At 45.1% G+C, this 24,878-nt stretch overlaps 1 long non-coding RNA gene across 1 annotated transcript in view; it reads left to right on the top strand.

Moving 5' to 3' along the window:
- The window catches only part of LOC140487218 (uncharacterized), a 30,580-nt gene extending 6,154 nt beyond the window's left edge, over nt 1-24,426 (top strand). Inside the window, exons 3-5 of the long non-coding RNA XR_011962782.1 lie at nt 531-617; nt 4,348-4,452; nt 23,400-24,426. This is a non-coding gene — a long non-coding RNA (uncharacterized lncRNA). The remainder of the gene's footprint in view (nt 1-530; nt 618-4,347; nt 4,453-23,399) is intronic.
- Nucleotides 24,427-24,878: the final 452 nt, after the last annotated feature.

The raw sequence follows: 24,878 nt of genomic DNA, 5'->3' as shown, positions 1-24,878 counted from the left end.
AGTGAGGGAAGAGCTCAGTCTGACTCTGGTGCAGTTCAGACGTCAAACAGTCAAGGCAGACAAGGGCAAGGCACAGAATGAGCAGTTACTCTGCATTTATTTCAATGCAGGAGGCCCGATAGGTCGGGCAGAGGAGCTCAGGGTATGGTTTTGAACATCGCACTGGGGTATTATAGCAATTACAGAGGCATGACTTAATGATGGATAGAACCAGCAGCTTAATGTTCCAGTGTATAGATGCTATAGCAAAGATAGAAAGGGGGCAACAGAGCAGGGGGAGTGGTATTTTTGATTAGGGATAACATTACAACTGGGCTTCAAGAGGGTATTCCTGGGAGTACATCCAGGCAGGTTATACAGTTGGAACTGAGAAATAAGAAAGGGATGATCTCCTTATTGGGATGGTAATGTTGACCCCCTTCCCCAGTAGTCAGCAGGGATTTGAAAAGCAAATTTACTAAGAGATCACTTATCTGTAAGGACAGTATGGTTGTGTACAAGACTTGACCTTCTTTGTTATTCATTCACAGGATGAGGGTATCACTGCCTGGGCCCAAAGGACAGTAAAGAGTCAACCACATTGCTGTGGGTCTGGAGTCTCATGTAGGCCAGACCAGGTAAGGATGGCAGATTCCTACCCTGACGGGTATTAGTGAATCTGATGAGGCTTTTTTTTTTTGCAATAATCAACAGTGGATTCATGGTCTTTAATAGATTCTTAATTCCAAATTATTATTGAATTCACATTCCACTGACTGCCGTGACTGGATACAAACCCTGGGCCCCAGAACGTTATCAGGGTGTCTGGATTATCCATCTAGTGATAATCTCACTCGGCCATTTGGCAGGGTGAGTGACTGAGGTATCCGTGGGGCAGCACATCAGCACCAAAGATCCCATGGTCTCTGTGGAAGATAGAAAGGGCTGGGGAGGGAGATATATCCCTGGTGGTGGGGTCAGACTGTAGGTAGCGGACATAGCAGAGGTTACTGGAGATTAGTGGGTGGCAGGTGAGGAGTGGGGGATTATATTCTTATTGTTGTTGGATGGGTGGGGGGAAGACGGAGGTACAAGAAGTGGAGGATATGCGTTGGAGTGCATTGTTGATCAAGTGGGAGGGAAATGCGGTCCTTGAAAGAGGAAACCTTTCTGGGATGTCCTGGAGTGGAATTGCTTCTCCTGGGAGCAGATATGGCAGAGGCGGCGGAATTGGTAGTACAGGATCACGTTTTTACAGGAATATACGTGAGGGTAATCAGGAGAGCAAAAAGGGGACTTGGAATATCTCTAGGAAATAGTTTAAGGAGAATCCAAAGAGATTCTACAAATACTTTAAGGATAAAATAACCAGACACAGAATAGGACCCCTTAACGATCAACAAGGCCATCTATGGAACAACAGGAGGTGGGAGAAATACTATGCTATTCTATTCTGGAGAGTTTGGAGAAATAAATAGTGATAACTTGAAAAGTGTCTATGTTACAGAGGAGGAAGTACTGGATGTCTTAAACAGTGGCAAGGTGGATAAATCCCTGGGACCTGATCAGGTGTATCCCAGAAATTTGTGGAAAGCTAGGAAGGTGATGGCAGTGCCCCTTCCTGAGGTATTTATATCATTGTTTGTGACAGGTGAGGTGCTGGAAGATGGGTGCCATTATTTTAAAAAGGTGGTAAGGAAAGGCCAGGGAACAAGAGAACAGTCAACCTAACGTCAGTGGTAGGTAAATTGTTGGAAGGGATTCTGAGGGACAGGATTTACATGTATTTGGAAAGATGAGGAATGATTAGTGATAGTCAACGTGGCTTTGTGTGTGGGAAATTCTCTCTCTCTAACTTGATTGAGTTTTTTTGAAGATGTGACAAAGATGATTGATGAAGGCAGACTGTGGACGTTGTCTATATGGGCACTGAACGATGTTCCACAAAGCAGACTGGTTAGCAAGGTTAGATAACATGAAATGTTGGGAGAACTAGCCATTTGGATACAAAACTGGCTTGAAGGTAGGAGGAAGAGGGTGGTGATGGAGGGTTGCTTTGCGGACTGGAGGCCTGTGAGCAGCATTGTCCTGCACGAATGGATATTGGGTCCTTAAATAAATGACTTGGATGTGAATATATGAGATATGGTCAGTGGGTTTACAGAAGACACCAAAATTGGAGGTGTAGTGGACAATGAAGAAGGTTAGTTCAGAATGCAACAGTATCTTGACCAGATGGGCCATTGGAGCGAGGATTGGGAGACTGGGTTCAATTTAGACAAATGTAAGCTGTTGGAATTTGGAAAGGCAAATCAGAGCAGGACTTGTACACTTAATGGTAAAGTCCTTGGGAATGTTGCTGAACATAGAGACCAAGGAGTGCAGGTTCATTGTTCCTTGAAAGTAGAGTCGCAGGTAGGCAGACTAGTGAAGGTGGTGTTTGGTATGCTTATATTTATTGGTCAATGCATTGAGTACAGAAGCTGGGACGTCAAATTGTGGTTGGACAGGTCATTGATTAAGCCATTTCAGGAATTATGTTTTAAGTTCGAAATTCCCTGTTCTGGAAAGGATGTTGTGAATCTTGAAAGAGTTCAGACAAGATTTACAAAGACTTTGCTAGGGTTGAAGGATTTGGGCTACAGGGAGAGGCTGAATAGGCCAGGGTTAATTTCCCTGGAGAGTCAAAGACTGAGAGGTGACTTCATGGAGATTTATAAAATCATGAAGGGCATGGATAAGGTGAACAGCCAGGGTCTTCTCCCCCCCCCCCCCCCCAGTTAGGTGGGTTCAAAATAAGATCACATGGGCTTAAGTTGAGATGTCAAAGATTAAAAACAGATCCTAGGGGCAAAGTTTTCAAGCTGTGTGTGGTGTATGTGTGGACTGAGCTGCCAGATAAAGTAATGGAGACTGATACAATTACAACATTTGAAAGGCATCCGATTGGGTACGTGAATAGGAAGAGTTTCCAATGATATGGACCAATAACTGGCAAATGGGGCTCCGTTTGTTGAGGATTTCTAGTTGGCATCAACCAATTGGACCAAAGGTCTGTTTCTGTGCTGTACATCTCTATGACACTAATAAATGAAAATAAGATGTGTTCCTCTTTTGTGGAGAGCTAGCAGAAGCACAGATAATTGTCCTTGGAGCTGAGAAGGTTAAGCAGTGATTTTGACCAGGTGCAAATTTGTTTCTAGGATATCTAATCTGCAGAGAGAGGGGAATTGTTAACAATGTCATAATTTTAGTAACTATTTTCAGGTAATTGGCAAATAATGTGAATATGTGAACATTATTTTATTCAGTAAGTTCTGAGTATCTGGAACAGTCTGAATGGCAGCTGGACACAGACTCAGTAGTTATTCATAAACAGATTTGGAATTTTACTTTTTAAGGGAAGATTTGAGGGTCTATGGGCAAATGGGAAGGGAATTGGGACAGATTTTCAGCATCTTCAGAGGGAGAGGTTACAGCCCCAATGGGTTGAATAGCCCCAGCCCCTGTGCTCTGTGATACTGTCCCATTGACTGTGAATGTTGAAGCTCATCCCAGGGGAGAGAGAGGGAGGATCCCACCACTCACCTCACAATGGGCCCCGATGATTGATGTCAGCGCAGGCCAATGGGGGGCAGAGGGCAGTACTGGAGGACCAGGTCGTACCACTTTGTCCTCCAACCAATCGGAGTGAATGAGGGCATCCTCAAGGCTGGAACTAAAGAAAGGCACATATCGCAGAGATTTGCGGAACTGGAGGACATGAGATAGGGAGCGTTCTGTGGCTGGTGAGGAATTATATAAATAAGGAAGAGTTGTGAGGCTGGATGAGGTGACAGTGATCGGGAGAGTTGAGGATGGAGGAATTTAGAGTTAGTGAGGATTAGAGTCCTAATGTTATACAGCAAGGAAACAGGCCCTGTGGTCCAACCAGTCCATGCCGACCATAATTCCAAACTGAACTAATTGTACCTGCCTCCACTTGGTCCACATCTCTCCAAATATTTCCTATTTACGTACTTATCTGAAGGTCTTTTAAATATTGTAATTGTATTCACAGCTACCACTTCCTCTGGAAGTTCATTTCAGATGTATACATTTTTTTTTAAAACTAATGTCTTTTCTCAAATCTTTCTAATTTCTTCTCAAAATGAATGCACCCGAGCTTTGAATCCCCCTCTCCCCCGGCTACACTCTTTCTGATTTTGTAAGCCTCTAATAAGGTCACCCCTCAACTCGTGCACGCCAGTGAAAAAAATTCCCAGCCTATCCAGCCTCTCCTTTGAACACAATCCTTCCATTCATGACAATATGCTGGTAAATCTCTTCTGAACCTGCTCCAATTTAATAATATCCTTCCTATAACAGCACAACCAGAACTGGACAGAGTATTCCAGAAGAGGCCTCCCCAACGTCCTGTACATCCTCAACATAACGTCCCAACTCCTGGACTCAGAGGTCTGAACAATGAAGGTAAGTGTGTTAAGCAAAGCACCTTCTTCACCACCCTGTCTACATGTAACACAAACTTCAGAGACGTGAAGCTCTCAGTCTCTCAGGCCCTACTTTTATTGAGTGTAAATCCTACCCTCGTTTGTTTTGTCAGGATGTTATATTTTGCATTTATTCCAATCCAAAAAATTTTTGAGTATAAAGGCTGTAGGAGTATAATTAAAAGGGAAATCAGGAGGCAACAAATGGACGTGAGATAGCTTTGGCACATAGGGTTCAGGATAATCCAAAGGGCTTTTGTAAATACATGAGGAACAAAAGGCTAACTAGGAAGAAAATAGAGACCCTCAAAGATCAGCAAGGCAGCCATTGTGTGGAGATGCAGGCATTGGGCAAGATAGGAAACAAGTATTTTGGATCAGTGTTTACTGTGAAGAAGTACATGGGAGATATAGAATGTGGGGAAATAAATGCTGACAACTTGAAAAATGTCCATATTACAGAGGAGAAGGAGGTGCTCAATGAGTGGCTAAGGAGCTGGTGCAGGGGAAAAGGATTCACATTTTTTGGATCATTGTGATCTCCTGGAGTAGAGTTGACCTGCATAAGAAGGATGGATTGTACCTGAATTGGAAGGTGTCTAATATCTAGGCAGGGAGACTTGCTGGTGATACTCGGGAGGCATTAAACCAGTGAGGGAGTGGGTATAAACCCAAGAAGATAGTGAGGAAAGAAGTATGTCTGAGGCTGGTACAGTTCAGAAGTCAAATAGTCAAGGCAGGCAAGGGCAAGGCACAGAATGAAGTCGGACTGAGCAGTTACACTGCATTTACTTCAATGCAAGAGGCCTGACAGGGAAGGCAGATGAGTTCAGGGTATGGTTTTGAACATGGCACTGGGATATTATAGCAATTACAGAGGCATCACTCAGGGATGGATAGGCCTGGCAGCTTAATGTTCCAGGGTATAGATGCTATAGGGAGAATAGAAAGGGGGACAAGAGAGGAGGGGAGTGACATTTTTGATTCAGAATAGCATTATGTTTTTGCTGAGGGAGGATATTCCTGGGAGTACGCCCAGTGAAGTTATTAGGTGGAACTGGGAAATAAGAAAGGGATGATCATCTTATTGGGGTTTTCTGTATGGATTTCGTCCGGGCGCTCTGGTTTCCTCCCATAGTCCAAAAATGTGCAGGTTGGGTGGATTATCCAGGCTGAATTGCCCACAGTGTTCAGGGATGTGTAGGTTGGCTGGTCCTGGGAAATACAATGTTACAGTGGAAGGTTAGGAGGCTCTCCAGGTCAGTATCAATGTGATGGGCTGAATGACCTGCGTCCACTCTGTTGGGAGTCTCTGATAATTCTACTAGTGTTAAAAGAGTTACAGAAAATAATATACCAGATCTAAAAGTTAAGGTTCTGAATTGGACAAAGGCCAATTTTGATGGCACAAGGCAAGAACTTTCATCTGGCCCCTCAAGCCTGCTCTACCATTCAATAAGATCAGGGCTGAGCTTTTCATGGCCTCAGCTCCACTTTCCTGTTCTCTCACCATAATCCTTAGTTCCTTTCCTGTTCACAAATCTACCTTTTGACCTTAAGATAGTCAAGTCGCTAACCTAAATTGCTGCACTCAGCAGCAAATTCCACAGATTCACAGATTTAGCTGAAGAGGTCCAACCTGAACTCAGTCCTAAATCTGATACCCCCTTATTTTGATGCTCTGCTCCCTAGTTTGACCCACCCCTAGTGGAAATCACCTCCCTGCTTCTATCTTATCTACACCGTTCATAATTTATTTTTTTTCCCATCCAACCTCCCATATTTTGAAATTCCAATGAGCATACTACCAGTTTCCTCAATCCCTCCGCATACACCAACCCTCTGAAATCCTGACTGAAACTAGTGAACCTCCTCTGTACTCCCTCCAGTGCCAGTACATCCTTGCTAATGTAAGGGGACCAAACTTGTACACAGTACTCCAGGTGTGGCCTCCCCAGCACCCTGTACAGCTGCAGCCTAACTATCCCTCTAGCAATGAAGGACAATATTCCCTTCACTGCCTTATTTACCTGCGGTACCTACAAACCAACTTCCTGTGATTCATGCACAAGGACACCTAGCTCCCTCTGTACAGCAGCATGTTACATGTTTTCACCATTTCATCATCAGTTAGCTGTTAGTCCGACCAAAATGGATGACTTCACATTTCCCAACCTTGTCCTCCATCTGCCAGATCCTTACCCCCTCACTTAACCTATCTGTATCCCTGTGCAGACTTACAGTGGCCTCTGCAGACGTTGCTCTACCACTCATCTTCGTGACGTCTACCTTTCATGAATCGATGCTGTGTCTGCTCAATGAGATAATTGCTATCCACATAGCTCACTATTTCTTCCTTAAGAGATCGGGCATTTTCCCCACCAAAGAAGTTACGCTAGCAGGTCCACTTTAAAATATTCGCATCACATTTGTAGCTTGCCAATCTGTCAGAACTGTCCCAGAGTCCAACAAATTTTAGTGAATTATCACGAGGGCATTTGCTATTTACCTTCTGTTAACGTCCCCTGGGATGCATTCCACCACGGCCAGGCGACCCATCTATCTTTAGGCTGTTACCTTTCCCAACACCACCTCTTTACTGAGAATGATTGCTTCTCTGTCTTCATCTGCCATTGCGTCCATAGGCCTGCGACAACGAGAGTACACAGACAGTATGATCCTGTTAAGGCCTTGACAGGTAGTGTAGGGAATGCTGCCTGTCGTGAGAAATTGAGGGGTCTGGTCAAGAAAATGAAGGAGGGATACGGCAGGTGCAGACATCTGTGTTTGTGTGAATTCCTGGAGGAGTATAGGGGCAGTAGGAGTATACTGGAGGGAAAACAGGATAGCAAAAACGGGACATGACAGAGCTTTGGGAAATATGTTCCCAGAGAATCCAGAAATTCCAGAAATACACTAAGGATAAACGAGTAACCAGGCAGAGAATAGGGACCCTCAAAGATCAAGGAAAAGCTCCTGTTTGTCCAAGATAAGTATATACCTGTCAGGCAGGGAGGAAGCTGTAGAGTGCGGGAGCTGTGGTTTACAAAGGAAATGGAATCTCTCTTCAAAAGGAAGAAGGCGGCTTATATTAGGATGAGATGTGAAGGCTCAGTTCGAGCGCTTGAGGGTTACAAGGTAGCCAGGAAAGTCCTAAAGAAAGAGCTCAGAAGTGCCAGGAGGAGACATGAGAAATTGTTGGCGGATAGGATCAGGGTAAACCCTAAGGCTTTCTATAGGTATTTAAGGAATAAAAGAATGACAAATAAGATTAGGGCCAATCAAGGATAGTAGTGGGAAGATGTGTGTGGAGTCAGAAGAGATAGGGAAAGCACTAAATGAATATTTTTCAACAGTATTCCCTTCAGAAAACGCCAATGCTGTTGAGATTACTGAGATACAGGCTACTAGACTGGGTTGGATTGAGGTTCATAAGGAAGCGGTATTAGAAATCTTGCAGAGTGTAAAAATAGATAAAACCCATCCGGCCCAGTGGACATATCCTAGGCTCCTCTGGGAAGCCAAGGAGGAGATTGCCGAGCCTTTGGCATTGATCTTTAAATCATCATTGTCTACAGGAATAGTTCCAGAAGAGTGGAGGATAGCACATGTGGTTCCCTGTTCAAGAGGGGGAGTAGAGACAGCCCTGGTAATTATAGACCAGTGAGCCTTACTTCAGTTGTTGGTAAGGTGTTGGAAAAGGTTATAAGAGTTAGGATCCAGAAAAGAATAATTTGATTAGGAATAGTCAGCACGGTTTTGTGAAGGGTAGGTCGTGCCTCACAAACCTTATTGAGTTCTTTGAGAAGGTGACCAAACAGGTAGATGAGAGTAAACCGGTTGATGTGGTGTATATGGATTTCAGCAAGGCGTTCGATAAGGTTCCCCACAGTAGACTATTGTACAAAATGCAGAAGGATGGGATTGTGGGAGATAAAGCAGTTTGGATCAGTAATTGGCTTGCTGAAAGCAGACAGTGGTGATTGATGGGAAATGTTCATCCTGGAGTCCAGTTACCAGTAGTGTACCACAAGGGTCGGTGTTGAATCCACTGCTGTTCCTCATTTTCAGAAATGACCTGGATGAGGGCGTAGAAGGGTGGGTTAGTAAATTTGCAGACAACATTGAGGTCGGTGGAGTTGAGGATAGTGATGAAGGATATTGTACGTTACTGAGAGACTTAGATAAGCTGCAGAGCTGGGCTGAGAGGTGGCAAATGGAGTTTAATGCGGTCAAGTGTGAGGTGATTCACTTTGGTTGGAGTAACTCGAATGGAAAGTACTGGGCTAATGGTATGATTCTTGGTAGTGCAGATGAACAGAGAGACCTCAGTGTCCAGGTACACACAGATCCCTGAAAGTTGCCACCCAGGTTGACGGGGTTGTTTACAAGGCATACAGTGTTTTAGTCTTTATTAATAGAGGGATTGAGTTCCGGAACCATGAGGTTATGTATGCTACAGCTGTACAAGACTCTAGTGAGGCAGCACTTGGAGTATTATGTGCAGTTCTGTTCCCCACATTATAAGGAGGATGTGGAAGCTTTGAAAGGGTGCAGACAAGATTTACTAGGGTGTTGCCTGGTATGGAGGGAAGGTCTTACGAGGAAAGGCTGAGGGACTTGAGGCTGTTTTCATTAGAGAGAAGAAGGTTGATACGTGACTTAATAGAGACATACAAGATAATCAGAGGGTTAGATAGGGTGGACAGGGAGAGCTTTTTTCCAAGAATGGTGACAGCGAGCACGAGGAGGCATAGCTTTAAATTGAGGGGTGATAGATATAGGACAGATGTCAGAGGTAATTTCTTTACTAAGAGTAGTAAGGGTATGGAATGCTGTGCCTGCAACGGTAGTAGATTCACCAACTTTAAGTACATTTAAGTCGTTATTGGACAAGCATATGGATGTACATGGAATAGTGTTGGTTAAATGGGCTTCAGATTGGTATGACAGGTCGGCGCTACATCGAGGGCCAAAGGGCCTGTACTTTGCTTTAATGTTCTATGTTCTATGAGCAATATGCTGTAAGGATTGTTGCTGGGTCCCTGCTTTTCATCATTTATGTAAATGTTTTCTCTGTGAATAGAGGAGGTATGGTCAGTGACTTTACATAGATACAAAAATGGAGGTGCAGTAGACAGGGAAGAAGGTTACCTCAGATTACAATGGGACTTCAAACAAATGGGCTTTGGAGTGGCAGATGTAGTTTAATTCAGAAAAATGTGAGGTGCTCCGTTGTGGAAAATCAAATCAGGGCAGGACTTATACACTTCATGGGAAGGTCCTGGGGAGTGTTGCTGAACAAAGAGAACTTGGAGTGCAGATTCATATCTCCTTGAAAGTGGAATCAGAGATAGGCAGGGTTGTGAAGAAGGTGTTTAGTATCCTTGCCTTTACTGGTTAGTGGATTGAGTATAGGAGTTGTGGCTGTTCAGCACGTTGATTCAGCCACTTCTGGAATTCTGCTTTCAGTCCTGGTTTCCCCACTATCAGAATGATATTGTGAAACTTGAAAGGGTTCAGAAAAGATGTGCAAAGATCTTACTAGGGTTGAGGGTTTCAGCTATATAGGGATAGGCTGAATAGGCTGGGGCTGTTTTCCCTGGAACATCGGATGCTGAGAGGTGACCTCAGTGGTTGATACAATTGTGAGGGACATGGATAGGGTGAACAGCCAGGGTCTTATTCCCAGGTTAGGTGAGTCCACATTTATGGGGCACAGGCTTAAGGAGTGAGGAAAACAATTTATAAACGATCTGAGGGGCATGTTTTCAAGCTGAACGTGGTATGTGTATGGAATGAGCTGCCAGAGAAAGTGTGGTGGCTGGTACAATTGCAACATTGAAAAGGCATCTGATTTGGGTAAGTGATTAGGAAAAGTTTAGAAGGTTATGGGCCAAGTGCTGTCAAATGGGACGAGATTAATTTAGAATATCTGGTCGGCATGGACAAGTTAGACCGAATGGTTGGTTTCTGTGCTGTACATCTTGATAGCACTGAAACATTAAAATTAATATAAGTTTCTCTATGTGGAGAGTTAGCAGAAGGTCAGATAATTCTCCTTGGAGCTCGGAAGGTTAAGCAGTGATTTCAACCAGGAGCAGATTTCTTTCCAGGATATTTAATTTCGAGAGACAGAGGGAGAAATTATTAACGTCACAATTTTTAGTAACTACTTTCAAGTAATTGGCAAATAATGCAGGTTAAAAACGTGCACACTATTTTATTCCGTAAGTTCTGAGCATCTGGATCAGTTTGAACGACAGCTGGATGCAGATTCAGTAATTATTGTCAAAACAAATTTGCAATTATAGCTTCTTTTAAGGAAGGATTTGGAGGACTACAGGCAAATGGGAGGTGAATTGGGACAGACTGGCACCATCTCCAGAGGGAGAGAGTACAGCCCCAATGTGCTGAATAGCCCCCAGTCCCTCTACTCTGTGATACTGCCCCCTTTCACTGAATGTTGAAGGTCATGCCAGTGCAGAGCCATAGAGATGTACAACAGGAAAACAACCCCTTTGGTCAAACTAGTCCATGCTGACCAGATATTCTAACCTAACTTCGTCCCATTTGCCAACACTTGGTACACATCCCACTACACCCTTCCAATACATAGACCATTTGGCATTTGGATGGGTATAATTGTACCAGCCTCCATCACTTCCCCTGACAGAAGATTCCATACACGCACCACCTGCTGTGAACAAACTTGACCCTCTGATCCCTTTTATATATTTCCCCTCTCACATTAAACCTACGCCCTCTAGTTCTGGACTCCTCCACCCCAGGGAAAAGACCTTGTCTATTTATCCTATCCATGCCCCTCATGATTTGATAAACCTCTATAAGGTCACCCTTCAGCCTCCGATACTCCTGGGAGGAGTGAACAACTCGTGTCACAATGGGGCCCGGGTGGTTGATGGCAGCTTCATAGGAGAGTTGGTGTGATCCTCCAGCCAATGGGAGTGAAGGAGGGGTGGGTCCAGTGGCCAACACGTGACCATGAACTGTGCAGGTGCAGTGTGACTGTGGTGGGGTTGTACTCAGGGAGTGAGAGAGACAGCAGAGACTGGGAGAGAAATTGAGTTTGTATGGACTGGTAGTGTTTATAAACACACGGTTTTAGGCGGCGAGACCTGAATTAGAAATTCCTGGTAAATTAGAACCAAAAGAACTGCGGATGCTGTAAATCTCTCACAACAGCCAAAAGGTACTGGTAAAGCTCAGCAGGTCTGGCAGCATCTGTGAAGAGAAATCAGAATTAACATTTTGGATCTGCTGACCCTTCCTCAGAACTGATGTGACTGAAAAGAAATGTCTGTTTATATGCAGAAAGTTGGGGTTAAGGAGTAAATGATAGGTGGTGATAAGAGTCCAAAGAAAGATGGGAGTAGTAGGACAAAGGAGTGGATAACGATCTGGCTGGGGGAGGGTGAATAACTGTTTATGGCCACTGTTAGTGGCTAGCCATAGGTAGTGTATAATGGCAGGCTATATGATAACAAGGACTGGTATGTGGGTTAAGAGCCTAGGGCACTAGGACATTGGAGAGTTCAGGACCTAAAATAATTGAATTTGATACTGGGGCTAGAGAGGTGCAGGGTCCTCAAGTAGAAGATGAGGTGTTGTTCTTCCAGCTTGCGTTAATGTGTGGCGCTGGAAAAGCACAGCAGGTCAGGCAGCATCTCAGGAGCAAGAGAATCAACGTTTTGGGCATAAGTCTTTGATCAGGAATGCCGGGATTGGATGGAGAAGGGGGGTAGTAAGATGGCTGAGAGATAAGTAAGAGGGATTTGTGGGGTTGGTGGGAAGGGAGCTAGGAAGGCTAGATGTAGGTGGAGGGTAATGGAGAGAGGGTGGAGTGGATAATTGGAAAGGAAGTTGAACAGGTGGGACAGCTCAAGGGGGTGTTGTCGAGTTGGAGGATTGGATCTGGGATAAGGTAAGGGAGGGGAGATGAGGAAACCTTGATTCTGTGGTTAAAGGGTCCCAATGTGGAAGATGTGGTTTTCTTCCTCCAAGCGTCGGGTGGCTGGGATTTGGTGGTGGAGGTGGCCCAGGACTTGCATGTCCTCGGCGGAGTGGGTGGGAAAGTTGGCGTATTCGGCCACAGGATGGTGGGGTTGGTTGGTGCATGTGTCCCAGAAATGTTCCCTGAAACATTCCGGAGGTTGGTGTCCTGACTCCCCAGTGGAGAGGAGACCACATCGAAAGCAAAGGCCATAATAGGTGAGGTGTTTGGACGTGCTGGAAATTCTCTGCTGGATGTGAAAGGATCCATTATGGGTGAGGGGGATGTGTGGGCATAGGTTTTACACCTCTTGCATTGGCGAGTGGAGGGTGGATGGATCTGACTAGGAATTCCCAGGGAATCATCTCTGTGGAATGCTGAAAGGAATGGAGAGGGAAATCTATCTGGTGGGATCTGATTTGTAGGTGGTGGAAATGGCGGATGCTGATGCGTTGTATCTGGGTGGAAGGTGAGGACTAGGGGGTTCTATCCTTGCTGCAGATGGAGAGGTGTAGTTCAATGGCATAGGTGTGGGAAGTGGTGGAGATACACTGGAGAGTACTGTTGACCACACGGGAGGGGAAATTGCAGTCCTTGAAATACGGGGCGTTTTGGTATGTTCTAGAGTGTTCTGCCAGCTTGCATCAAACTTCACTGGAACACTGCAGTAAGCATGAGACAGATGTTGGCCACGGAACAGAACTCATGTGTTAAAGTGACAGGCAACTGGAAGCTTGGGGTCTGTTTTGCAGCAGAACGTAGATCATCAGCTGCCATTTCCAGTACCTCCACTGAGATGTTGCCAGACACAGGTTCCTGTCCCCTCCATTAACAGCTATGCACCCTCCCAGCCAGATTGTTATCCACTCCTTTGTCTTTCTAAATGTTCCTGTCTCTCTTTGGGCTCTGTCCCCACCTATTATCTACTCTTTATACCCCTATTTCCTGCAGTCCAAAGGTATGCAGGTTAGGTGAATTGGCCCAGCTAAATTTCTTGTGGTGTTCAGGGATGTATAGGTTAGTTGCATTAGTCAGGAGAAATGTAGAATGATAGGGTCGGGGAATGGGTTTGGTTGAGAAACTCTTCAGAGGGTGGGTGTGGACTTGTTGGGCCGAATGGCCTGTTTCCACACAGTAGGGATTCTAATTTTCCCAGCTGCCATCGGTTTTGAGGAAGGGTCACTGGGCCGAGAATGACCCTTGGTGAACGCAGGAGGAGGAAATGGGAATGGGGAGGGTTTATTAGATTAGATTACTTAGTGTGGAAACAGGCCCTTCGGCCCAACAAGTCCTCACTGCCCCACCGAAGCGCAACCCACCCATACCCCTAACCAAACAATATGGGCAATTTAGCATGGCCAATTCACCTGACCTGCACATCTTTGGACTGTGGGAGGAAACCGGAGCATCCGGAGGAAACCCACGCAGACACGGGGAGGACGTGCAAACTCCACACAGTTGGTCGCCTGAGGCAGGAATTGAACCCAGGTCTCTGGCGCTGTGAGGCAGCAGTGCTAACCACTGTGCCACCGTGCCGCCCATGATTACACTCTGAACAGCTAGTTAGGCCTGAATTAGAAACTCTTGGTCCCACGTTTACAGCAAATGGGAAAATGGCTGTGGCCCTCAGGTCCTGGGTTATGGCCGCCATCTTTATTTGGGGCAAGGTACAGCGAGGCACATGGACATGTCCTCTTCCTTGGTGGGGGAGGGGTGATTGAAAGCGGAGCATTTACACATCAAACACATACCAAGAGAAATTGTTGCCTTTACTGTTCAGCCTGCACTGACTGTGAGTTTTGTTTTGTGAATTCATTTTATAGGATATTAATTGAGAATAATTGAGACAGGGATCTCAAAAGCAATTTTCTATCGTCAGCAGGGTCATCCGGATCTGAATACCATTGACATTTAACTGTGGAAGGAGAAAGGTGTGTCTGTTCTGCCTGTGGGAAAGTATTTGTTTCCTTCAAGCAAAAAGAAGCACGGGCGGCACTGTGGCACAGTGGTTAGCACTGCTGCCTCACAGCGCCAGAGACCTGGGTTCAATTCCCGTCTCGGGCGACTGACTGTGTGGAGTTTGCATGTTCTCCCCGTGTCGGCGTGGGTTTCCTCCCACAGTCCAAAGATGTGCAGGTCAGGTAAATTGACCACGCTAAATTGCCCTTAGTGTTAGGTAAGGGGTAAATGTAGGGGTATGGGAGGGTTGCGCTTTGGCGGGGCGGTGTGGACTTGTTGGGCCGAAAGGCCTGTATCCACACTGTAAGTAATCTAATCTAATAGTCAAATTTGTGGTTGGATCACCCTTGGGGTTTGTGTTTAATTCTGGGCCCTGCAGCTGTGCAAGGTGTCATTGGCCTGAAAGGGAGCACAGATTTATCCAAATTATACCTCCTCAGATTTAGGAACTGTCAGATTTAGACCCAATCACCCACTTCATGATGTTCATCTGTAAACTCCTCATTTTCAATTCCCTGCAAACTTCTCATTAAAATTCCTTATGCACTCAAATTGCAGCACCATTTTGGGTGGAATGTTCCAGCTTCTGACAACTGTCTGTTCATCGAGAAACTACTGAAGTCCTTTTTGACTCTGGGATTACAAAGGGCTGAATTGAAAGATGAGATGCTGGTCCTGAGCTCCCATTGAGATGCATTGGAACAGGACAGGAGGCTGAGGGCAGTGTAGGTGTGAGCAGACAATGAAAATGACAGGGCTGCACTGTGAGGGCTGCTTGGCTCAATGAGAGTGTTCTGGAGTTGGGTGTAAACAGAGCAAGGGGAGACAGGGAGAAGGTGAACCACAGCTTCAGTTTTAGTTCAGGCCGTTCAGAAATTCACGTGATCTCAATGGGAACAGGAAAGTTGTAAGCAATACCTGCTGAGTTTTTTTTTAAAAACAAATTTTATAGTATAAAATGTCAGCTTAAGTAAAGATCAGGGGTTTTGATTATAATAGAAATGTCTGAAGAGAAGGAAGGTTGCTAGCTCATTTAGATTCTCCTAATGGGAGTAACGAGCTGATACTAGAGAGACATTGTGACAGGAGCCCTTAGACCAGTGGTGTGCTCCTCTTGCACAATGTGGGAAATAAGGGACACTTCCAGTGTCTGTGACGGCTATGTGTGCAGCAAGTGTGTCCATCTGCAGCTACTGGGAAACTGTTTTTCAGACCTGGAGCTGAGAGTGAACTCACTGTGGAGCAATACTGAGAATGTTATGGACAGTACGTTTAGTGAGTTAGTCACACTGCAGGTGAGGGTGCCACAGGCAGAAAGGGAATGGGTGACCATCAGATCAAGTAAATGGTCAGGAAGGACCCCATTGATCGTTCCCCTTTTCAAACATATATTGTGTACCGCTTGGGATTCTATAAGGGGGGAACAGGTGGGGTGGACTCAGGGGAAATCAGCAACAGCCAGGTTCATGACACTACAGATAGCTCCGCTGCACAGAATGGGAGGAGGGAGAAAGGCAGAGCTATAGTGACAGGAGATCCACTAGTCAGGGTCAGAGACAGGCGTGTCTGTGGCCACAGACATGAATCCAGGACAGTGGAATTGAACCCAGGTCCATTTATTGATAAGTGCACAGACCAATAAAGGTCAGCGTCCCAAATGCAGCCTTCAGCACTTGAGCACCCTGAAACTCTACTTTCCAGGGTTTGTGCACTTGTTCTGAGCCCTTCAGTGGGATTGCAGGGGATGGGGAGAAAACAGGAACAGCGTTGTATTGTAGATCTACAAAATAACGGTCACCCTTCCCTCTCTGTCTCCCCCATTGTACCTCCTCCCCACCGCAGGGAAAACACAGTGTGTATTTACCCTATCCATGCCCCTACTGATTCTATAAACCTCTATAAGGTCACCCATCAGCATCTGACGCTCCAGGGAAAACAATGTATTCATCCTCTCCCTGTAGCTCAAATCGTCCAACCCTGGCAGCATGCTTGTAATACTTTGCTGACCCCTTTCAAGTTTCACAATATTGTTTTGATAGGAAGGAGACCAGAATTGCACGCAATATTCTGAGCGTGACCTAACCAATGTCCTGTACAGCCGCAATACGACTTCCCAACTCCTATACTCAGTGCTCTGACCATTAAAGGAAAGCATACTAAACACCTTCTTCACTATCCTATCTACCTGCTACTCCACTTTCAAGGAGCTATGAACCTGCACTCCAAGGTCTTTTTGTTCAGCAGCACTCCCGAGGACCTTACCATTAAGTGTATCCATCCTGCTAATATTTGCTTTCCCAAAATGCAGCACCTCACATATATCTAAATTAAACTCCATCTGCCAGTCCTCAGCACATTCAACCATCTGATCAAGATCCCATTATAATCTGAGGTTATCCTCTTCACTGTCCACTACACCTCCAATTTTGGTGTCCTCTTACTAACATTACTTCCTATATTCACATCCAAATCATTTATATAAATTATGAAAATTAGTGGATCCAGCACCGATCCTTTTTGACACCCCACTGGTTTTTTTTTAGATTACTTAGTGTGTAAACAGGCCCTTCGGCCAAACAAGTCCACACCGACCCGCCGAAGCGCACCCACCCTGACCCATTCCCTTACATATACCCCTGCACCTAACACTACGGGCAACTGAGCATGGCCAATTCACCTAACCTGCACATCTTTGGACTGTGGGAGGAAACCCACGCAGACACGGGGACAATGTGCAAACTCCACACAGTCAGTCACCTGAGGTGGGAATTGAACCCAGGTTTCTGGCGCTGTGAGGCAGCAGTGCTAACCAGTGTGCCACCGTGCCGCCCAAGGTCTCCAATCTGAAAAGCAAACTTCCACCACCACCCTCCTGTCTTCTACCTTTGATGAACTTTTGTATCCAAATGGCTGGTTCTCTCTGTACTCCATGAGATCTAACCTTGCTGACCAGTCTCCCATGGGGAAGCTTGTTGAATGCCTTACTGACAACCACGTAGATCATTTCCACCGCTTTGCCCTCATCAATCCTCTCTGTTGTTACTTCAAGAAAATTGACTCAAATTCATGAGACGTGATTTCTCACACACAAAACCGTTATTAATATCCAGGACTTAACTCTGTACATTGGGGTCTGCGTCACCCAGTTATGGCTGTTAATATTCTGGATAAAGTTCCCATACACCAGCTTTGTGTTGGTGACTGTGAACTGAGTCGTCTTAATAAAACCAACACAGATGAGTTCCTTTGGAAAGGCAGTCCCAATATCCCTCAACCCCCTCGCATCTGCTCTGTCTCCTCCTTCCCCACCGTAGACAGTAAGTGGGAGGAGCTCATGGAGTTTCCATGTGAGTGAGATTGAGAAAATCTTCCCTTCTTTCCACTAGCCCACCAAGAAATGGTGGTAGTGTCCTTACCTCTGGACCAAGAGAATCGGGTTCAGAGTTTGGTAACAGCATCTTTGAAGAGGCTGATTAGTAAACCTGCCCAAGCCACCAGACCATACTGTCTCCCAGCTGTCCCTGCCTGAGCCTCTAAACAGAACCTTCCTGTAGTTTCTCTCCTGTCAGACTCTCCCATTGCTCAGTTTGTCCAGGATCCCCTCCTGCTGCTGCACTGCTCCTGTCCCTCACTGACCTGTCCATCCCCCAGTGTCCTCCACATTCATTCACTGTTCACAATCCCATTGTCCCAGTCCTCCAGCCCCGCCCCCTCCACTCTATTGGGTGCAGCTGCTGTCAATCACCCAGGCACCTGTGTGATCTGGAGCAGGCTCTGTAGGAGGGGAGACCAGTGCACGGGCGCAGTGCTGGCCAATTGTTGGCGTATGTGCAGGGTGGGTCAGTGCCAGGGAGAGAGGCTGTGGATGTGTGGGATTGATCTGTCACTGGCTGCTCCCTCCCTTCCTCCCTCTGAGAACAGGATCCAGGGGAATAGTCCCTGCCCTGGTATCGTGACAAATGGTCGGCATATCAGTGGGGGAGCATTTTGCAGAAAGCTATCAGAACTCGGGTGAAGATTCAGGAATGTTATGGAAAGGAACAAAGGTGGGCCTGCAATTAAAGTTCTAATTTGGTTCATTTTAGTTCAACCAGATATGATTTGTCCAGTGTGTGGAGGATGGCTCTCATCAGAGGGTCGGTGTGGGGGAAATAGATAAGAGGTTCCAGATTGGGAAAAAAAAATCAATGTGGGTCTGACCAGGAAGGAAACCCTGGAAGGTGGGGGGAGGATTCACCAACACCCAGGAGGCTCCCAGTCAGATTCATTGATTTGATTAGATTAGATTTCCTGCAGTGTGGAAACAGGCCCTTCAGCCCAGCCAGTCCACACCGACCCTCGGAAGTGTAGCCCACCCAGACGCATTTCCCTCTGACTAATGCACCTAACACTCTAGGCAATTTAGCATGGCTAATTCACCTGACCTACGCATCTTTGGATTGTGGGAGGAAACTGGCGCGCCCGGAGGAAACCCACGCAGACACGGAGAGAACATGCAAATTCCACACAGACAGTCACCCAAGGCTGGAATCGAACCTGGGATCCCAGTGCTGTGGGGCAGCAGTGCCGTCGTGCCACACCTTTGTTTTGGCTCTTAGCCTGCAGGCAGGAGCGAGGAAGCTGAATTCAACGAGAGGAGAGAGTACTAGAACTGGGTGTGGAGGAAAGGAGTGAGGAGATTGGTTTGGATTTCAGTTCACAGAAGAGAGAAACTGTGAGACTGAGAATTAAAGCTTTGGGGGAACAAAGAAACTACAATTTAATCCTATGATTGTCTTATGAATTTCCATCCTGTATTAACAGTGGTGAATTGTTTTCTCTGTTGTCGGGTATTGAAAGGGCGGATTTGTGGATGAGAAATTCAAATTGAATTTCATGTTCCGTTTTGATAGTTACTTGATCCGTGGCGATCTGAATATCATTGACCTTTTCATGTGGAAGGAAAGGTGTATATTCTGTCCGTGGGCGAATATTTCAAATCTCAATGTGACTGGAAACATGACTGAGACACAGCCAAGTCCATGTTAGTGTGGTGACTGTGGAGAGAGATTTCATTTGTTTTTAAAAGTCAGAAAATACATGTCACATTTCCCAGGAACAATTAAGTTACAGATTTGTTTTGTATGAGGACAAGTTTTTAATTAACCATGCAACCAGAAAGACACAAGGATACCTGCACCATGGAAAATAATATGAAAACGGGATTGTTGTAAAGGAGTTAATTATCGATCATGGCTTGTAATCCGTTGGCGTTGTCACGTTGGTTCCAGTGCCGTGGGGAGACACTGGAAATGTGATGAATGGAGTGTAGGTTTCAGTTATTAAACTGGAAAAAGTGCAGAAGAAATGGGCTCAGGGGTCTGAGTTAGAGGGAGAGGTTGGACAAGCGAGGATTTTCTTTTGTTTAGAGCCGAGGAAACAGAGGGGAGATCTATTTCTGGAAGTGTATAATATTGTGACAGGCTTGAGTAAGGTGAATGCACTCAGTCGTTTTCCCAGGAAATCAAGGAGTGGAGGGCATCAGTTTCAGGTTAGAGGAGAAATTCTGAAAGGGAACCTGAGGGGCAACTGTTTTACACAGAGGGTGGTATGTATATGGAATGAGCTGCCAGTGGAAGTGGTTGGGGTGGGTACATTAACAACATGTAAAAGACATTTGGACAACTACATGGATAGCAAAGGGTCAGAAGCAGATGGGCCAAGTGTGCAGGGAAATGGGGTTCGCGTGGATGGACATATTGGCCGGCATGGGCCAGTTTGGTCCAATGTGCCTGCCTCTGCTGTAGGACTCTGATTCCAAGTATATTTACTATTTCTCCCGCTATCTCTGGTAGCACCCTGGTATGTATTCCATCAGGGCAAAGAGACGTGTCTACCTTTAGCTCCATTAGCTTACCCAGCTCTAACACTTTCGTGATAATGATTGTTTCTTGGTCCTTGCCTTCCTCCGTCTCCTTATCAATTACTGGCATGTTCTTCGTGTTCTCCACTGTGAAGACTGACTGCTGTGTACTCATATTCCTGAACCCTGCTGGATAGGAATAACCAGGTACAGAACTCTGAGAGGTCGTCTTTGAGTCTTTATTGATGAAACATGGCAGTTACCTGGATAGTGTCCATGCAGAACACCTCCAGGAAGCATCAGGTAACTCCCAGCCTGTCCGATGTATGGCTCCCATTCTTATACCTTTGTGGTTTTGAATGGACGCTGTCTCTCAGTATTATCTCCATGGCATTGGCAGTTAAAAAGTCGAGTTCAGCTCAGCACTTTGTGGTTAAACCACATACCCCTTCCCCACAGGCCTGTGGCTCAGTCAAGTATCTGACAGGCACTTCAGTTGCAGTGGGGCTGTCTGCCAGGATTCTGATGTGGAAGAGCCGGTGTTGGAGCGGGGTGGGCAAAGTTAAAAACCACACAACACCAAGTTATAGTCCAACAGGTTTATTTGGAAGTACAAGCTTTTGGAGTGTGCTGTGATTTTGAACTTGATCAGGATTATCTCTATGGTAACAGTTAAGTGCTTCAACAATTACAGAGGCCATATGTTCCTCACACAATAGGTTCCCCTCTAGCAGGGTAAACTGCTATTCTGGCCCTGGGGATAGCTACTTATTGCTTTTCTCCCCCAATCCCATCTAGGTTTCTGTTGATCTTTAAAGTTATTCTAATCTCCTAGTTTCTCCTTGGTCTTTGCCAATTTGAATGCTTTCTATTTCAGTTTGATAGACTCCCTTATTTCCTTAGTCGTCCATGGCAGATTACTCCTTTTCCTACAGTCCTTCCTTTTCACTGATATATACTTTTGCTGAGCAGTTTGAAAACATTTTTGATATTCCTCCACTGGCTGTCAACTGTCCCAACCTAAACTCTTTGCTCCCAGTCTACATTAGCCAACTCCTGCCTCATCCTATTGTAGTCTCCTTTGTTTAAGCACAGTATCTTGGGATGGGATTTAATCTTCCCGCTTTCCATCTGTGTTCTAAATTCAACCAGATTAATGACAAGTCTTTTTATCAGATTACGAGGTGAGGTGATGTTACCTGGGTGTTTTGGTTTTCATCGTCAGAGACCTTGGCTTTGTAATAAAGTACAAGATAGGTATTCAAAACAAAGTATTCTGGACGGTGTGAATGTACTACACAGTCTAAAACCATAAATCACTGTCTCCCCTCAGTTTACATGATTTGGAGATGCCAATGTTGGACTGGGGTGTATAAATTTAAAAATCTCACAACACCAGGTAAGAGTCCAAAAGGTTTAATTGGTAACACACTAGCTTTCAGAGCGTTGCTCCTTCATCACAATCCAATTAAACCTGTTGGACAAGAACCTGTTGTTGTGTGATTTTTAACTCCCCTCAGTTTAAAATTGCAAAATCATTATCTCCCACACGCTTCCTCACTATCTAAGTTTGGAACGCTAATCCACCTGACTATCCTGCTTTGTCAAAAAATCTCCTTTGGTGAAGGTGGTGAGTTTTGGATTCAGCTTTCCAGTTATTACCGTCAGAAGATAAGCACTGGGCAGAGGAGAGGCAATGCAGCCTTTCGAACCAGCTCCACCATTTAATACGGTGATGATTGAGCTCACCTCGGTCTCAGCTGGATTTTCCCACCTGCTCTCTCTCACCCTTCATCTCATTGCAAAATCAACATCTCTATCTCTTCAGTAAATTTGGTCATTGTCCTGGCAGCCACCGCATTTTGAATAGGGAATTCCACAGATTCACAGCACATTGAGATAGGTACATTCTTCTTCATGAGTATAGAATAGAATCCCTACCGTGCAGAAACAGGGTAATCATCCATGGAGTCCACACCAATCCTATAATGAGCATCCCATTCAGACTCACCCGTTCCCTGTACTTCCCATGGTTAATGGCTTAACCTGCACACGCATGGATACTGTGGGCAATTTAGCATCGCCAATCTACTTAACCTGTACATCTTTGGACTGTGGGATGAAACTGGAGCACCCAGAGGAAACCCGCACAGATACGGGGAGAACATGTAAACTCCACACAGTCGCTTAAGGCTGGAATCAAATCCAGGTCCCTGACGCTGTGAGTCATCAATGCTAACCATTGAGCCACCTCTGCTTAAAATCTGCTCCTCCTATTAACCTCTCCACACCCCAGTTGGCTGAATCTATATTCCTTACATCAGAAAATCAGATTGTGGAAGCAGATGTCTCCGTAAAACCCAGTGACAGTCCATATGTTCTGTGTATCTGAATGGGGATACTATACACAACACCATCCAGTCCACACTTTTCTTTCACTTTCCTGAGACAGGGCTCCAGTGGCTTCATGGGGACTACAACTCCAACAATCCCTGAGGCAGGGACCACACGTGTGCGGGGAAACCAGGCACTGTACATGTCCAGAATGTGGGTGGGTTTTGGAAATGTGCTTTGGGTAAGTATACTTTGCGGAAAATATTTCACACTGTGATTGGCTGGAGGAGGAATGTATCTGCTTATAATATTGATCTGTTGGGGGGGTTAAAGTGTCACTACACCCATGTAGGGCCACTCTCCATCCCCAATTCATTGTAATGCTGGGAATAACCTAATGGGGAATGAAGAAGGATCTGACCCATTCTCACAGACTGAAGGTTCCTCTTCTGTCCAGGATCTGCCACCTCCCTTTCTGTTTCCGTCTGTTTCATTCTGCTGTTACATTATTGACTTGCAGCAACTGAAGGGAAAGGAAGTGAACCCAGAAAGGGTGCAGACTCTAACCAGGGACGGGAAGTGGTGGAATGGATCTGTTTATCAGTGACTCCATGAGAATGGGGAGGGTGTACATTAGGGGGTAGTAGAGTCAAAATGGTGGGAGAGAGTAAGTGGGCTGGAGGGTTACAGCTTTGGGGGAAGGAAGGGGAAAAGATATTCCAGAGAAACTAGAATTGTCTGTTCTGAATTTCTAATCTGTACATATTCCTTTATACAGGGTGCTAGATGGTGAAGATTTGCAGACTGAAATCTCAAAATCACGTGCAGGTCGTGATTAAGTTAACCAGCATTTGAAGAAGCAAAGATGGAGAATCACTGGGCCAAAATCCTGCAACACTCTCCCTCCCAGCATTGTCGGTCTATCTGCACCAAATGGACTGTGAATGGTTCAAGACAGCAGCTCACGACCATCTTCTCAAGGGTAACGAGAGATGGGGAATAAATGCTGGCTGAGCCAGTGATGCCCATATCCTGGAAATGGGTTCTATCTCTAGTTGCTGAAACCCAGTTGATGTTACTGCAGGATGAAGGGGGAGGCTGAGCGCATCCTCCAGGAGGCAGCACCATCACATTACCTCTGCCTGCACCTACACAGCAACGCCACTGGAACAAAAGGCAGTGAAACCAAAGGAGGACTTAGATATAGTTCTTCGAGGTAAAGCCATGAAAGGGGATTGGAACACAGCAGGAACAGGAGACTGAGCTGGATGGTCAGCTGTTTCCCATTGAATGGTGGTGCAGGATTGAAAGGCTGAATGGTCTCCTCCTGCTGCTATCTCCCAGGTCTGTATATAGTCATGGAGCCCGGATAGGAAGAAGTGGGCAGGGATTCTCCAGGCGATTGCACTTCCACAACAGTTTTCAGTGAGGGATGGTTTGATGGATTTTATTTAACATTTATCTTTAACACAAGGTTTCTAAATGTTGGCTTTAAAATGTTGTAAAAGTTTTTTGCACAGCAAATAAAATTAAAGAAAATAAATTGAACTGTCTTAAATCTAATGCAAATTTCAAAATACGAACACATTTGAATTCACATGCATTATAAATTTGATTTCTCTTCAAGAAAACCAGTGAAAGGCGATATAGAATTCTTGAAAAGCCTACACATTTGAATGAAAAAGCAATTCCTTCCAAAAAATGTTTGCACGTCTGAATCTTTCTTTCAATTCAATAATCCTGCAAATAGTTTATAATTGTCAGTTGATCTCTCTGAATGAGTACCTAATCAATGTCAATGTAACCAGCTGAAACATTAACATCAGATTGATAACTAGGTCTTAAAGAGCTTATTTGAAGTGAACAAATGTCTGGAATTTACTTGAATTCCACCAGAAAACATTCTTGAATCATAATACAAGAAATGAGATATGTGAGAGATGTGCAAACCTTATTTTTAAATGATAAACTCCAATATTTTCAAAGCATTTCAATCTTACGGTCAAAATGAACAGGTGAATGGAAAAATAAAAACAAGTATCTGACAATTCATAAACTGAACAACAATTACAAATTCACTTTGATCAAAGGACAGAGTAATATTTAGATGAATCACAACATTTAGTTACAATGTAGGCAATCAGCTGACTGACAAGTAATAGATGGTAGAGTTTGTTAGTTTACTGAAGAAGGTATCAACTTTATTTCAAATTTATAGCATGAGAGAACAATGTTTAATGTGTTTCAATTGTTTGGA

This window comes from Chiloscyllium punctatum, chromosome 16 (genome assembly GCF_047496795.1).
Source record: "Chiloscyllium punctatum isolate Juve2018m chromosome 16, sChiPun1.3, whole genome shotgun sequence".
Taxonomy (NCBI): domain Eukaryota; kingdom Metazoa; phylum Chordata; class Chondrichthyes; order Orectolobiformes; family Hemiscylliidae; genus Chiloscyllium; species Chiloscyllium punctatum.
The sequence above is the reverse complement of the archived record's forward strand: the minus strand, read 5'-3'. Positions and strand labels throughout refer to the sequence as shown.